The sequence below is a fragment of the Sinohyriopsis cumingii genome, chromosome 4 (assembly GCF_028554795.1).
Source record: "Sinohyriopsis cumingii isolate HCF-2022 chromosome 4, ASM2855479v2, whole genome shotgun sequence".
Lineage (NCBI taxonomy): Eukaryota > Metazoa > Mollusca > Bivalvia > Unionida > Unionidae > Sinohyriopsis > Sinohyriopsis cumingii.
In genome coordinates, this window is record NC_142964.1 from 53,927,842 (window position 1) to 53,942,115 (window position 14,274).

General features: G+C 36.9%; 1 long non-coding RNA gene across 1 annotated transcript in view; it reads right to left on the reverse strand.

Moving 5' to 3' along the window:
• Nucleotides 1-13,835, reverse strand: part of LOC149801178 (uncharacterized) — a 29,162-nt gene extending 15,327 nt beyond the window's left edge. Inside the window, exon 1 of the long non-coding RNA XR_016420586.1 lies at nucleotides 13,325-13,835. This is a non-coding gene — a long non-coding RNA (uncharacterized LOC149801178). The remainder of the gene's footprint in view (nucleotides 1-13,324) is intronic.
• Between the last annotated feature and the right edge of the window lie 439 nt (nucleotides 13,836-14,274).

A 14,274-nucleotide genomic window follows, 5' to 3' on the forward strand; every position in this document is an offset into this window, starting at 1 on the left:
TTGAAAAGTAAACGTGAATATTATCAATAAATCAAAGGCTGTATGGGAAACCGCAATTTCTCAAGTTCCATGCATTGTTTCCTATTATGTATGCATCTTATCAAATTAGAATTAGCCTGAAAATAAAATAACATCACATAAATAAATGAAACAAAAAAGGAACAATTATCATAACTAGTAGACAGGCTAATAAACTTAAAATTAGGGAATAAATAAGATCAGATGTCTCTGACATGTCTTAGCGACCCGAGTATTCGGCAAAGATATGTCTTAATCAAAAAGACTTAGCCTGAAACTAAAATAACAACATACTAATAGCTTCATCCAAATATAACTAGGAAAATAAATCAAACATAAAGAAAGATTAGCAAGTACTTAGCCCAACCCTAAACCCACACATATAGAAACAAATAAACTGAAATAACCATGAATCTAAAACAAATTAAAATTATTATTTATTTATTTTTTCTTTAAAAAAAATAATTATTTTTCTAGTGCACCACGATCCTACAACATGAAATTAAGGACACTAACATCTTTTCCTACCGCAAGGTGACCGCAGAGTATCTGTAGTACAACAAATGCAATTACATTAAGGCACAGCCTGTCCTTGAGGCACTAAAAACAATTAGAACACCTAGATACGACCCCAAAAACTAGAATATATAAGGTGGTCTAAAAGGCCCAAGACCATCAGGCCCCGCTGCACAAGGCGGCAAAGTCTATCAAGATACGAAAATTTACTATAACCCCAAAATTAATATCTATAAGGTGGTCCAAACCCCAAGGACCATCAGGCTCGGCTGCACAATGCGGCAACCAAATACCTAGCGAAACTAGTTAAGACCCTAAATTTAAGAATATTTGAGGTGGTCCAAACCCCAAGGACCATTAGGCCCAGAAAGTTTAAATAACCATACACAAAAGGGTGAACCAAAACCAAGAACCACCCCACCCAAATCAGACTCAATAGATAAAGTTTAAATAACCCTACAAACTATCACTAAGCGGTCACTGGTGCGGTACTATCTTTAGTCAAAACGGCACAGACTATATCTCCAAAAATCCTTCAAGACGACAATTCATTAACCTTTTGTCAAGGGAGTCAAAAGTCAAGTGCCCTTTTGAAATTTTGGACCCCCTATCCAACACTTGATCTGATCTGGCCCTGATTCATTTGTTTCAATGGCCACGTGCTTTTGTTTGGACAGTAGTCTAAGTACCTGATGTGATACATAGCAATGAAGGGATGAAGAATGCGGCCACATGTGGAATACACGTATGCACGTACACGGTCACACGTATTGACCAAGTCCATCTGGTCGAAGCTTTAACGCACGACGAAGGACGAGTGAGTGTTTCAATATCATCGAAAAGCGTAAGCTCAATAATTATGATTTCTATTTACGATCTTGTACACCTGCTCCAATCGTGTTTGATAACGTATATACATTATTGATCGACCTACATGACCTGCCTGTTAAAATCTTTCAACAGAGGAGCTTCCTCTTTACTAGATTCGTATTGTTACATACGGGTATTTGGGGGATGGTTTCATTTCTTGAATAGAGTACTTCCTTGTTGGTCTCTTATTCTCAACTTCATACTAAAAAGGTACCATACCAGAATGGTTGTGTCCGGCACGTGCCACGTAAACAGAGTACCCGACAATACTGGGCTGTATTTATCTGTAATGCGATAATTATGGCACTATGGCAAGAAAACAGTGTAATCAACAAGCATATATATTTTTTTGGTGATAACAGATCCTCTTTCTGCTTCCTGTACCTGCACTGTTAGTGGGAGGCGGAGTCAGCATGAATCGAGAAAAACATGGTTTAATATAAAATGCGTGAACTCTGAAGAAAAAAATAATTTGTTTCAAATATTTTGATCGTATCTGCTCCTCGGGCATCCTTCATAAGTTCGACATGTATTTTATGGTGTCTGCGCATAGGTCACTCAATATGGTTTATTAAAGGGTAGACTCAAAACTAACGTCTGGAAATTTCATTGATTATGATAGCAATTACAATTAGGGGCGGCTCGTGAGAAAAGTGGTGTTTTCGAATATTTTGTACCTAGATATATCTAGCGATCATGACTGCTTTGGCAAGCAACACCAGACCCACTTTAGTGCGTTGATAGTAGATACAATTTACTGCATTGCGTCGCATGTTCGAAATTATAAGTGATCACTAATCAATCCCGTCGAGGTACCGCTAAATAATTGTCAGCAAAAGTAGCTCAGTTACCTAATTTTCAAGGTAAAGTGAACACAAACATTTTTGTATATAAAATGGTCACACTCGCTAAGTGTGTACACTGTTAAAATCACTCCAGGCTGAAACATCAGAAGTCAAGGGGAATCGAGGTGTTCCACATCGATGTAAATGAGGAACGAAGTGTATCGAAGTCACGTAGCGAGCGAAGATGAGCAGAAATTACATGTAGGTAGATGTGACATACATCTATTTCATGCCCCAATGTATATCAAAATTGTTTGTACTTAAATGTAGTTCAGCTTCCTAAGTAAAGTACACTTGCGTATATTGTAATGAAATGTGGTGTGTGCATTCACCTTTATCAAATATGTAACCACCAATGACAAGCAAATGGTGGTTGCATTAGTTACATTGGCGTACGTTCGTTGTTAAACATGGAATGCTAAGTTTATGGATTACTGTACCATATTATGTACTGTACCATATTATGTAATGTGCCATCAAAGCCCAAGAAAGTCCGAAGTTTTTAATGTGGATTGATTTTAAACCACTGTAAAAACTCTTGCTTCATTAATTATTTCACTCGCGTCCTGTCGTGTGTACTTTTCTAAAGTACCAATTTTATTCTTGCTAAGATAGTTATCGGGGCCTGATCCAACCGATAAACAGGTTTACATGCATTATGCGTGGTTTATGTGACCAAGAATATTCCGTCATACTACGCACACGTGATGCATGTACTATTTACTTTACCTAATGTTCGAGTTCGCTCACAGCTGCGTTACACTTTCAAAGCTCGTGACACCGTGTATGCGAACACCCTTCATCTTGGTGTAAGTACGGAATCTTCGTACTTTTTTTTCCATGATGTCCCAAGCACATTAATCTGGTTCTTTGCTTTTTTACATTTGTCGAGTTTTACTTTTAATTGGCACCATAAAGCCACCCCAGTGCTGGGATGTTGTTAAACGACGCAACATACTTACACACCTAGCTTCCGTACGCTTCCTGCTGCGCACTCGCCTTAGGCCCATATGCAACTACTTACGAGCCTATGCTACTGGCTTCCCAATTCAGACCGGGTACCAGCGAACTTTCAGTGTGGACCAGAGAAGGACCAGGTCTCTCTGGTCCACCACTATTTTCGTGTGTCTGCTAACGTGAAATACGGGGCGACTACAAATTAATGCTAACAAAAAGGATACTATAAACATCTTCCTGTTTTATTCTTGTATAACTTTTTAAAATATATATTTTGGGTTACTTTCAGCGTAAAAATGTAAGAGAACAAGAATATCATTAAAAAGCATCACTAGCTTAAAAAATGAAGAAAAAAAATGCTCCTAAACTGGCTCCATGATGAAGGCCGTTGAACCGCAGATGGCAGGGTTTAACACATAAACGGTCAATGTCCTGTTATAACGCGGTCGGGGGTTATTGACCGTACAGGTCAACAGCACTGCGTGCGATATGCACAACAAACTCCTAAGACCATTGTTGTTATTCCTTGCCTGATTTAAATCGGTTATAAATGCCCACATCGAAACCAGTACCTTCTGTACTCCTCTGTCTGCGTAGGTTCGAGTCTCGGATTCGGCCAATGTGGGTATGTGAGAAAGCTTGCCAGTAGCTTCTCGAGGGTCGGTGGTTCTTTCCGGGGATTTCCTGGGTTCTTCCTCCACCATTAATACTGGCCGCCATGTATAGCCTATCTTGTGCTGAAAAATGGCATTAAACCCTACAACAACAACAACAACAACCTTCTGTACTCGCTGATAAGTTGAGGCAAACTGCAAAAACAATAAAGATCCTGATTTGCCGTAGCATAATGCGCCTGCAGATCAGGGTATATATTGTTTGCTCTTCTGACAACTCCTTTAAAAAAAACTGCGTAGACCTAGATCTCCTGTGCATTATGCGACGGCAGATCTGGGTCTGTGCATTTTGCAGTTGGACTCGTCTTATAAGCTTGTACAGACGGTATAATGAGATAGCTGCTACACACGCTGAGATGACACTAGTTATATTCGAGTTGGGGAAAAATGCAAATTAAGCTTACACATTGATTTAATAATTACACCGCGTATCATGGACGTGAGGATTTTCAAATAGAGATATCTTGATGAATTCATTAGTATAAATGAGCCGAAAGAAAATGCATGCACTGAGGCCAAACTAACGAAGAAGGAATGCATCTTGATCTTAGGAAAAAACAAGCAAGCAAACAAACAAGAAGCAACAAAAACAAAATAAGAGATGACTTAATCAATGGTCATAAGATACATAAATGTAACTAGACTATATGTATATAGGAAGTCAAAGACCTTTAACGACAATGCATTTTACTTTACGCCAATCGCCTTGACACTAAACAACCTTGATGGGTCGCTGGGGCGTAAAATACCAAACCAAACCAATGAACTTTAATAGTCACTTGTCTCTTACAAAAATGTGTAAGAGATGGTAATGTCGATCTGTTTCGTCTTATATTTTGTTGTTAAAAAGTAGCTGAAATTTTTGTGCAGACCAAAACTGTTACAATATTTTACTGTACGATAACACATTGAAGATTATATCATATTGAGGCAAGCAAACTACACTGTAGCGGATCCGGACTGATCCGCTTGTTTGCGGGAGCAGAACCCGTACACTTCTGATTAGGGGTCCAACGCCTTAACCAGTGATGAGCCAAACCGAAGAGAGAGAGAGAGAGAGAGAGAGAGAGAGAGAGAGAGAGAGAGAGAAGGGGGTTGTACAGTCGTCAATAATTCGAATTAGACTTGCAAGCTGAATATCGTGTACAAAATCAAACTGCAATCACCATAGAGACAGGTCGTATCGTGTTTGGTATGATATTTAGTGCCCAGGCAATTGGAGTAAAACGCCTTGCCCAAGGACACTCCATGACAGCTGACTCAAGATGGTCCGATGGCCGAAATTCGAACCCACTCTCTCTCTCTCGTGTCCAGCACACTAACTACTGAGTCACCGCAGGTCACGGCGTATTGTGTATTTTAAATTTGCACATAGATTATAAGACGTTTTGACTACCCATTAAGAAAATTAATTTTTAGTTATTTATCTTTTGATTTGCTTTGTTTTAAATTCTGTTTTGTTTTAAATCTCAGGCGTCATAATTTGTTTCCCTTATGCTAACCACCAGGTCGCGTGTTTACGGTCGGACGATGACCGAACTGTTTTTGTTGACCTGTACCGGTATTTTTGGTTTTCGCATTCATTTGAATTCTGTTTATATCCACATCTTGGTCATTGCACCTGGTATTGTGACTGACCATATGATTAAAATACATTTTAATCACTTCTTACTGCCGTTACTACCTGTATCACGTTATATCAATAACTAACTGATACAATTATTTGATCAATTGCCACCGTAACTAACAAACAATGTATTCATTGTTAATTTCTAAGATATCACTCTAAATTGGCAAAGTCAAAAACATTCCCAAATTATTTGTAAACAAACACATACATGTGCAGGAAAGTACATGCATACATATCGTTAAACCACAGTGATACTGTATTCAAACCACGGTGGTCATTATTGTTACTGGTGGGTGGTAACTTCAGCTTTACAACTACATGTTCAAGGTTCATGTTCATCTTGGTCATGACACCATGTATTTTTACCACATGACTTCAAATAATCACCCAAAAAAATTTACATTGTAATAAATTCTAAGTGATAGGAATACGAAGGTAACATTAAAGTAATTACAAATAGGTAAAATAAGTAAATAGACTTCCATTAGAGCATTTTTTTTATTTTTTCTTTTTAGCCTAAAGAATTTCACCCCAAAATTAACGTAGCGTAACATTTGAAGGATAGGGCCGAAATACATGGAGTAATTACCGGTGTGTGGACATCAACCTTAACGAAATTTGTGTAAACTGTAAATGTACTCATTCACTAAAAGTTATAAGTGTTTCGATTGGCACGTCAAAAGTTAATGGATTTATACAGCGGAAAAGGGGTGAAATCGCTGGAAATGGAGGAGAAATAAAACTAAATCATACGATAAGAATACTAGGCAAAACAGAACCGTGTCAAACTTATTAGGATACATTTATTTGTGTATGTCTGAATGGTACTTTTAACTCTTTTGAGTATCATACCGAGGGAAAAGGTGACAAGGGCCTTTCTCGAAGACACACCAAGGCATCCACCCGTCTGGCTCGGGTGGTCATCAAACTCGGCGCTTTACCAATCGAGCTACCGCGTCTCCAGATATATTTATGGAATTATTTGCATAAGCACAAGTTCAGTGAATGAAAATTTGCAATGATTAAACCAACCACGACTTTTCCATGCATATCATAATAGGTTAGTCCCGGGTAGCAGCCAATTACATATTTCCCATGCAGGAAATAATAGGTTAACACTGGATAACAATCACAACTTTACCGTGCACATCATAAAACATTAACCCGGGGTATCAGCAAATCACATATTGACCATATGATGTCAAAATTGCCGAGCAACAGTAGTGTGCTAATTATTCCAAAGTGCTTTAGTTTTAACTATTGTAACAGTTAAGTTGTTGGGAGAATTTCAAAATAAATTTCTACTCCTGTACGATAAATCCAGAATTTTTCACTCCTTCTATTATTATTTTTATCAGGTTGAATCCAGATATTTGATTTATTTCTTCTGTCTTATGCCTGAAATTTTTTTCCTAAAATGAATCAATTACTTCTTGAAATTCATGTGCCGTCTGTCGTTCTCAACAGTCATGTTTTCCCTGTTATTCTCTACATTCATATGCTGTTTGTCTACATTCATGTGGTGCCTGTAATTCTCTACATTCATATGCTGCCTTCAATTCTCTACTAGTCATGTACTTTATATCATCTTCTACTAGCCATGTACTTTATATCATCTTCTACTAGTCATGTGCTGTATATGATCTACAACAGTCATGTGTTGTATATCTACAACAGTCATGTGCTGTATATGATCTACAACAGTCATGTGTTGTATATCTACTACAGTCATGTGTTGCATATCATCTACTACAGCCATGTGCTGTATATCATCGTATACAGTCATGTGTTGTATATCATCTTCTACAGTCATGTGTTGTATATCATCTTATACAGTCATGTGCTGTATATCATCTACTACAGTCATGTGTTGTATGTCATCTACTACAGTCATGTGCTGTATTTGATCTACAACAGTCATGTGTTGTATATCTACTACAGTCATGTGTTGCATATCATCTACTACAGCCATGTGCTGTATATCATCTTCTACAGTCATGTGTTGTATATCATCTTCTACAGTCATGTGCTGTATATCATCTACTACAGTCATGTGTTGTATGTCATCTAATACAGTCATGTACTGTATATAATCTACTACAGTCATGTGCTGTATATGATCTACTACAGTCATGTGCTGTATATGATCACTACAGTCATGTGCTGTATATCATCTACTACAGTCATGTGTTGTATGTCATCTACTACAGTCATGTGTTGTATATGATCTACTACAGTCATGTGCTGTATATGATCTACTACAGTCATGTGCTGTATATGATCTACTACAGTCATGTGTTGTATATGATCTAATACAGTCATGTGTTGTATATCATCTACTACAGTCATGTGTTGTATATCATCTACTACAGTCATGTGCTGTATATCATCTACTACAGCCATGTTATACAGTCATGTGTTGTATATCATCTACTACAGTCATGTGTTGTATATCATCTACTATATTCATGTGTTGTATATGATCTACTAGTCATGTGCTGTATATCATCTTATACAGTCATGTGTTGTATATCGTCTACAACAGTCATGTGTTGTATATCATCTTCTACAGTCATGTGCTGTATATGATCTACTACAGTCATGTGCTGTATATGATCTACTACAGTCATGTGCTGTATATGATCTACTACAGTCATGTGTTGTATATGATCTAATACAGTCATGTGTTGTATATCATCTACTACAGTCATGTGTTGTATATCATCTACTACAGTCATGTGCTGTATATCATCTACTACAGTCATGTTATACAGTCATGTGTTGTATATCATTTACTACAGTCATGTGTTGTATATCATCTACTACATTCATGTGTTGTATATGATCTACTAGTCATGTGCTGTATATCATCTTATAGTCATGTGCTGTATATCATCTTATACAGTCATGTGTTGTATATCATCTACTACAGTAATGTGCTGTATATCATCTACTACAGTCATGTGCTGTATATCATCTACTACAGTCATATGCTGTATATCATCTTATACAGTCATGTGCTGTATATCATCTTATACAGTCATGTACTTTATATCATCTTATAGTCATGTGCTGTATATCATCTACTACAATCATATGCTGTATATCATCTTATACAGTCATGTGCTGTATATCATCTTATACAGTCATGTACTTTATATCATCTTATACAGTCATGTGTTGTATATCATCTACTACAGTAATGTGCTGTATATCATCTACCACAGTCATGTGCTGTATATCATCTTATACAGTCATGTGTTGTATATCATCTTCTACAGTCATGTGTTGTATATTATCTTCTACAGTCATGTGTTGTATATCATCTTCTACAGTCATGTGCTGTATATCATCTACTACAGTCATGTGTTGTATATCATCTACTACAGTCATGTGCTGTATATCATCTTCTACAGTCATGTGTTGTATATTATCTTCTACAGTCATGTGTTGTATATCATCTTCTACAGTCATGTGCTGTATATCATCTTATAGTCATGTGCTGTATATCATCTACTACAGTCAAGTGATGTATATCATCTACTACAGTCATGTGCTGTATATAATCTTATACAGTCATGTGTTGTATAAGATCTACTACAGTCATGTGTTGTATATCATCTACTACAGTCATGTGTTGTATATCATCTTCTACAGTCATGTGCTGTATATCATCTTATACAGTCATGTACTTTATATCATCTTATACAGTCATGTGTTGCATATCATCTTCTACAGTCATGTGCTGTATATCATCTTATACAGTCATGTGCTGTATATCATCTTATCCAGTCATGTACTTCATATCATCTTATACAGTCATGTGTTGCATATCATCTTCTACAGTCATGTGCTGTATATCATCTACTACATTCATGTGTTTTATATCATCTTATTCAGTCATGTGTTGTATATGATCTACTACAGTCATGTGCTGTATATCATCTTATACAGTCATGTGCTGTATATCATCTTATACAGTCATGTGTTGTATATCATCTACTACAGTCATGTGTTGTATATCATCTTCTACAGTCATGTGTTGTATATCATCTACTACAGTCATGTGTTGTATATCATCTACTACAGTCATGTGTTGTATATGATCTACTACAGTCATGTGCTGTATATCATCTTATACAGTCATGTGCTGTATATCATCTTATACAGTCATGTGCTGTATATGATCTACTACAGTCATGTGTTGTATATCATCTACTACAGTCATGTGTTGTATATCATCTACTACAGTCATGTGTTGTATATCATCTTCTACAGTCATGTGCTGTATATCATCTTATAGTCATGTGCTGTATATCATCTACTACAGTCAAGTGATGTATATCATCTACTACAGTCATGTGCTGTATATAATCTTATACAGTCATGTGTTGTATAAGATCTACTACAGTCATGTGTTGTATATCATCTACTAGTCATGTGTTGTATATCATCTTCTACAGTCATGTGCTGTATATCATCTTATACAGTCATGTACTTTATATCATCTTATACAGTCATGTGTTGCATATCGTCTTCTACAGTCATGTGTTGTATATCATCTACTACAGTCATGTGCTGTATATCATCTTATACAGTTATGTGTTGTATATCATCTACTACAGTCATGTGTTGTATATCATCTTATACAGTTATGTGTTGTATATCATCTACTACAGTCATGTGTTGTATATCATCTTCTACAGTCATGTGCTGTATATCATCTACTACAGTCCTGTGTTGTGTATGATCTACTAGTCATGTGCTGTATATCATCTACTACAGTCATGTGCTGTCTGTCATCTACTACAGTCATGTGTTGTATATCATCTACTACAGTCATGTGTTGTATATCATCTACTACAGTCATGTGCTGTATATCATCTTCAGATTACACAAAACCGATCACAGAGTAAGGACCATGAAGGTTTAAAAAAAATTCGCAAGTTAGGAAATAATCATAAAATTTCGCTACAAATCCATAAACGCGGTGACAGAAAACACATTTGGTGGAAGCATGCACACGTAGTCATCTAGTTTTATATTCTACGTGCCATATGCATGGGCACCCGCAGGATTTTTTGGCGGGTGGGGGGTCAGTCACGGCCATGAGAGTTAGTTGAGTAGTTAGTATAGTAAGCAGTCTGAAATTAGAGCTTAATATTTACTAAGCGTTTTGAACTGAATCTTGTGACATTTTCAGCTTCATTTGCATGATTAAACTTGTCGGAAAGTATATATATATATATATATATATGCAGTATGATTTGGGGTGTCACGTGACACCACCCCCTTGACCTATGCTGCGGGCGCACATGGCCATATGATATGTGGTCATCCAGTGTTAAATTATGCTAAATTTACATGTGATATGTTGTCACCTAACGTTATATTAGTCTACGTGCCACGTGATCTGTGATCACCCAATGTTACGTTATGCCTGCCATGTGACCTGAAATTGAAACATTTGCCTGTAGGAAGTTTGTAATTCACTGTTTTTATTCTTTCCAGTTGCAACATAGACAAGCCTCCGGAATGTTCTAGGAAATAAGTTTCTTGGTTTGATTATGTAGAGAAAGAAGGTGTATAGCGAAGATCTGTCGTTGACAGGGTTGGCGGCGTAAAGCGAGCACTTTATTAAATGACCCGATTTTGCTGTGAAAACAATAATTCTTTTGGAGAGTTCGGGGTTATAAACCATGGGTCACTTTGGGGCAGGAATGTCGAGACTAAAGAACCGAATTTGCAGTTTGAATTGTCCTTTCTTATGTATCTTTTCTTTTTCTTCTATTCCACAATTCTTTTCTTTTCCCCTAGGCAGGCAGCTTTTTTATTTGCTTTCGCTGTACCAACCAAATATACTGTGCTAGTCAAGTATGCCCTTCAGCAAGAAGTTGACAGGACATATATTTTATTTCATTAATAATAATAATAATAATAATAATAACATTTATAATATTTATAATAATAAACTTTCTTTAACGAGGATAACGCATTTGTTCATGACTGAACCATCTGCCATGTGGTCCTCAATTTTTGTAATTGGCTATGTTAATAATAATAAAAATATAAAAATATAAATAAAAAATAATTGTGTTCTCTCTCTCTCCACAATGACACACGCCTGTATTTAAATTCATATAGGTATGCAATGCAATGATATCTTATATTTATGTAGTTATTTAAAATTTCAACATTTTAAACTTGCATTATTTTTGTCAGAGTGGAGATCAGAATCTCAAATATCTCGAAATTACCCGACTATAAAGATGTTTGAAAGTCTCAACGTACAACTTTATAAAACACTTATTATTGGATGGCCAACCTCTTAATGGAGAGCGACACAACCCAATGTCAAGTTCACTCGTTTACGCCATTAACTGTTTGTCAAATTGCGACTGATGTTGTCATTCCTCAGCATCTGACGCACTGCGCACCGCACCTTGAAACAAACATGTTGTTTACAGCGTCAGCTTCACGCTTGCTAACATAAAGAGTTTGTACACATGCTATTGGCTGACTCAGATTACGTCAGCGACAATCCAGAATGAATGAATAAAATATAGGTCAATCGTTGCAGTATAAGGCTATTGTACTAGCGTGTAAGTGTACTTGAATGGCCCGATCGACTTAACGTACCGTAGGTATCGACTATTAACTGGCTAGACATCTTATGGTCTGAAAGTGGGCCGAGAGCTTTCTTTATCTGAGATATACCTACAAGTGTTTATGTACATTGGGCGAGTTATGGTGTTCACCCAGTACAAAGAGAATATTGCCCAAATAAAGCCTATAATAGCTGTAATATAAAACCATTATATAATTACTGTATTTGAATATAAAATTCACAGATCACAATGATTGTGTTATTTCCCCCCACACTCGTAGAATATTAATGGTACTTTGAAATCGGATGCCCAACATATCACAAACTCGGATGAATTTATTCATTCTTGACTATGTGCTCAAGCAGACCTCCAACCACAAGACACAATTTTTAAGAATCAAAAGACCAACAACAACAAAAATCGAAACTATTGCAAAAAGAAAGAAAACCAAAGAATTCCTACATGTGATCCTTACAAAGCACTTAAATCGACCTATATAGAGGTTTTTTTTTTTTTTAAGTTTCATCCTGGACAAGACAAATTTGAAATATTTGGTTTCATTTGTCGAATAAAAACAGTGTTACTTATTGAAATTAATTTATCCCCTTTGAAAAGAAATTATCATTACCTAATTAAACACTTTTTATTTTTAATTAATTGCATGAACATGTTGTAAATATAAGACATATACTTATTTAAAGACAGAGTTTTACTGAACTGTGCTGAGTTTTTTCCATTTTATATACTGCGCACATTTTATTTTGTTATGTACATGTCTTGACGCTATGGAACATGACATAACCGGTTGCCATCTGCAGACACGGTAAACTCAGATTGTCCGTCGCATAATGCACCAGATGAACTTGGTCAATGATTATAAAGCAACGCGCGTAAGCTTTGGTGCGCAATTTGCTCGGTCAGATTAGCTGTGATCAGTGCCGGATTACCAAATAGGCAGAGTAGGCACCGGCCTAGGGGCCCCGCGATAACGGATCAATAATATTGATAAAACGTATAATGAGACGGTTTGCGAGGGGGGCTCAAAGATTTCGACTGCCTAAGGGCCTCCACAGGGTTTAATCTGGCACTGGCTTGGATCAACACATAACTAATACCCCTTCAGCTCCCTTATCACCACACATAGAGCTCTGTTCGCGTGGGTTCGGGTCTCAGGCTTGGCCAATGTGGATATATGATACAGCTTACCAGTAGTTTCCCGTGGGTCTGTGGTTCTTCCTCCACCAGATATGCTGGTCGTCATGTATACCCTATCGTTTGTTGAAAAATGGCGTTAAACCCAAAACAACAAGACCCCTCACACATCCACCTCTCTGCTCAGCGACCAATTCATCCCGTTATGACCTAAAACCCCGTGGTCCCATGGTCTACGTCACATCAATCTTTCCCTCCGAGTAGCGATAATTCAACTAAATCTAGTTATCCACTGATAGTGTGCTGCATGTACAATCAACACTAAAGTTATCTTCTAGTAGGAGTAGTTGTTGCTGTTGTTTGTATCCACAAACACAAATATAATATTCTGTTGTTTGTATCCCTGTTTGTTTTGGTATCATCGACTTGTCCGACATGTCACGTTTAACACCTGTTTATCTAATTGCCAATAGCTGATGGAAAGTCAATCAACTAGATCTAGTGGGAGTAGTTGTAACACGTTTTGTTATGTAGGTCGACACGTGGGAAATGTTCCCACAGCGCGCCAAGTAAAATATAGGAGCAAATTAGCTTAGAGCGCAAACACTATACGTACTGTATAACTCCTTGGAAACATTTTCTTACGTAAATAAGAGTGGGCGAGGCTTAGAGCACAGTTTAGAAAGGTATTCAACCACACCAGTGTGACTAACCATTTCGTACCTTAAGAGAAACTTATTAATACACGTGTAAATAACAACCTAGAGTCAATACCCGCAATTGGTATGCAGCTATCTTTTCAACATTCTTACTGTATGCGTGTACATACTCAGAAAACATACCAAAACAAAATTATAACATCAAAGATCATTGAGAAATAGTCTGCCTTCACTTTAAGTCGGAACTAGCTACTTTATTAATTGTGCGGTGTGTTTTATTGCATATCTTAATTGATTTCATTATGAACGTTATACTTCGAAACGATTAATGGGACTCGGTTTGAA